Below are 3,704 nucleotides of genomic sequence, written 5' to 3'. Positions count from 1 at the left end.
GATGACAATGGAGGTGTACACAGTTCCTGATGATTGGTGGAAGTGAGATGAGAAAACAATGACTAGCCCAAGGATAGGATTGCAGAGCCAGGGTTCCCAACAGGGGTCCAGGTGGTCAAGTTGGCTTCTGCACAAGTTCTGAGACAGCAGTGGTGGGGGAGGGGAGCTAACTACCACACAGGCCCCGGTGAGCACTGGTCAGGGGCCTGGAGCTGCCTTCACCATTGTCAGGGCCATATCCAGTCAGCCAGCTGGGACTGAGGGCTCGGGCTCACTGGGCCACATCTAACTTAGTCAGGGGCTTTCTAAGTTCCTGCCAGCAAACTCGGCCTTGCTGCCCATCATCGATTCTGGTTGTACCTGGACAAAGACTCAGATCTGCAAGGTGCACCAATCTTGATCTGGCTGATGCAGAGCCCCACCACCAGGTCAGCAATGAAGGTGTCCTCTGTCTTCCCAGAACGATGAGACACCATGATGCTCCAACCATTAGATTGGGCCAACTTGCATGCCTGAAGGGACTCTGTCATGGAGCTGATCTGGTTCACTTTCAACCCATAGGCTTGGCGATCAATTTTGAATTGGTCACTGTAATATCATCCCCTACCACCTGGATGCCTGCACTAGCCATGAACTACTGCCAAGCTTCCCAGTCATCCTGGTCTAAGGGGCCTTCCATGGACACCACTGGGTATTTATTGATGGAGGACTTGTACAGGTAGACCAGCTGGCCAGGTATAATGTACCTGCTGGATCATCAGGAAATTGGAGTCCAGGTCATACTTGCCAGGCCTGAAGAACTCAGAGGCAGCTACATCCATGCCAATGACAACCTTATCAGTGTAGCCAGGTTTCACAATGGCATTCTTTTTTTTTTATTTTTATTTTTTACAGGCAGAACGGACAGTGAGAGAGAGACAGAGAGAAAGGTCTTCCTTTGCCATTGGTTCACCCTCCAATGCCCGCCACGGCCGGCGCGCTGCGGCCGGCGCACCGCGCTGATCTGAAGGCAGGAGCCAGGTGCTTATCCTGGTCTCCTATGGGGTGCAGGGCACAAGCACTTGGGCCATCCTCCACTGCACTCCTGGGCCACAGTAGAGAGCTGGAATGCAAGAGGGGCAACCGGGACAGAATCCGGTGCCCCGACTGGGACTAGAACCCCGTGTGCCGGCGCCGCTAGGTGGAGGATTAGCCTATTGAGCCACGGCACTGGCCTTTTTTTTTTTTTTTTTAAGATTTATTTATTTTACTTGAAAGTCACAGTTACACAGAGAGGAGAGAGGAGAGAAGGGGGAGAGAGAGAGAGAGAGAGAGAGAGAGGTCTTCCATCATATGGTTCATTCCCTAGATGGCTGCAACGGCTGGAGCTGCGCCTATCCAAAACCAGGAGCCAAGAGCTTCTTCCGGGTCTCCCACACTTGGGCCACCTTCCACTGCTTTCCCAGGCCATAGCAGAGAGCTGGATTGGAAGTGGAGCAGTCGGGTCTTGAACCAGCACCCATATGGGATGCTGGCACTGCAGGCTGCGGTTTTACCCGCTACGCCACAGCGCCAGCCCCGACACAATGGCATTCTTCAGCAACTCCAGGGCTTCTTTATTCCAGGATGTTGGGCGCAAACTCACCTTCATCCCCCACACTGGTGGCATCTGTTCCGTAATTCTCCTTGATGGCATTCTTCAGGTTGTGGTAAGCCTCAGCTCCAATGTGCATGGCTTCCCAGAAGTTGGCTGCTCTGATGGGCAGGATCATGAACTCCTGCGTGGACAGCTAGTTGCTGGTGTGAGGGCCGCTGTTGATGATGCTGAATGTGGGGACTGGTAGGATGACTTCAGAGTTGCCAGCCACGTCAGCAATGTGGTGGTACAGGGGCACCCCCTTCTCCACGGCACCAGCTTTGCAGCCAGCAAGGGACACCCCCAGGATGGCGTTTGCATCCAACTTATATTTATTTTCTGTCCCATCCATCTCGACCATCAGTTTGTCAATCTTCCTCTGCTCCAGGACGTTCTTGCCAACCAGCACAGGCGCGATAGTTTCATTGATGTGCTCAACAGCCATTGAGACACCCTCCCCACGTGGCAAAGCTTGTCATTGTCCCTCAGCTCCAGGGCTCCGTCGATTCCAGCTGAAGCACCACTGGGCACAGCGGCTCCAGAAAGACCTTTTGATGTGTAGAGGTCAACCTCAACTGTGGGATTCCCACGAGCGTCAAAGATTTTTCTGGCACAGATCTTGAGGATAGACATGGTGAATTTCTGGCTGCTGGACCAGAAATTTTTTTCTTTACTGATTCAGGAAAGAAGAAGAGGTTGCTGCAGACACCCACATGAGCATTGAGAGAGCACCTGTGAACTTTAATAATATTTACATGAACTGTTCACAGCATATCTAGTCTTCAGTTGTGCTTTCCACCATCTAAATGCATTCCTACCCCGCAGCCAGCGGCTCTGGTTGTCAGGTATCCCAGGGCCTTAGCAGTGTTTGTTTATTGTCCGACTCTGCAGTTATGATGTGAGTGTTCCAAGAGGCAGAGCCCTGCCCTTTCTTCTTGATTTTCTCAGCACCCAGCAAGGTGGACAGCAAATGGTTGCCAAATTAAGCCAAATACTGATTAAGATGGCCACCTTGGAGAGAAGAAATTCCGCAAGAAGAGCATTTTATGTTTATTTAATGGAATCTTAAATGAGAAAATAGGCCGGCGCCGCGGCTCAATAGGCTAATCCTCTGCCTGCAGCGCCAGCATCCAGGGTTCTAGTCCCAGCTGGGGCGCCGGATTCTGTCCCGGTTGCTCTTCTTCCTGTACAGCTCTCTGCTGTGGCCCAGGAGTGCAGTGGAGGATGGCTCAAGTGCTTGGGCCCTGCACCCCATGGGAGACCAGGAGGAAGCACCTGGCTCCTGGCTTCGGATCAGCGCGGTGCGCCGGCCGCAGCGCGCTGCCCGCAGTGGCCATTGCGGGGTGAACCAACGGAAAAGGAAGACCTTTCTCTCTGTGTCTCTCTCTCACTGTCCGTTCTGCCTGTAAAAAAAAAAAAAAAGAAAGAAAGAAAGAAAGAAAATAGTGTATTTTAAACCGCTAACATTTCAGGAATATTGTTTTTAAAAATGTTTCTTTTTCATCACCCACACACGGGGACACACACACACCCCACACAAATCTTCTATCCTCTGATTCATTTGCCAAACGCCAGTAAGAGTTGGAGCTGGGCCAGGCCAGAGCTAGGAACTAAGAACTCAATCCAGGTCTCCCACATGGGTAGTAGGGGCCAAGGTACTTAATTAAGCTATCATCATTGCCTCCCGGGTGTATAAGAGCAGGGAGCTGGGATCGAGAGCAGAGCTAGGAATTTAATGCAGGAACTCTGATACGGGCTGCAGGCTGCAGTAGCATCGCAACCACTGGGCCAAACACCTGCCCCTCAGGGATCTTAAACTATCAACAAAATGAAATCATTATTTCTACAAGAAACAAGAATTGCTTTAATATCTATTGAAGGCCTGCACTGTGCCAGAAATCCTTGTGCCTGCAGCAAACTAGATGAAGCCATCTTGTGGGACAGAGAGGACATTAGTAGATCACAAGTAAATACATACAAGCGAAAGGAAACCAAGCAGAGTGAGGAGGCAGAAAATGTCCTGGGAGAGAAATGGGAGCTATGAGTGGCCAGGGAGGTCTCACTCCCTGTCCTCTTTCTCCTCAGCCTC

At 51.3% G+C, this 3,704-nt stretch overlaps 1 pseudogene; it reads right to left on the bottom strand.

Moving 5' to 3' along the window:
• Positions 1 to 285: 285 nt before the first annotated feature.
• LOC100341198 (alpha-enolase-like) lies at positions 286 to 2,248 on the bottom strand (annotated as a pseudogene).
• Positions 2,249 to 3,704: the final 1,456 nt, after the last annotated feature.

The sequence above is a fragment of the Oryctolagus cuniculus genome, chromosome 12, assembly GCF_964237555.1.
Source record: "Oryctolagus cuniculus chromosome 12, mOryCun1.1, whole genome shotgun sequence".
Taxonomy (NCBI): Eukaryota; Metazoa; Chordata; class Mammalia; order Lagomorpha; family Leporidae; genus Oryctolagus; species Oryctolagus cuniculus.
This window is presented reverse-complemented; position numbering and strand designations above follow the sequence as displayed.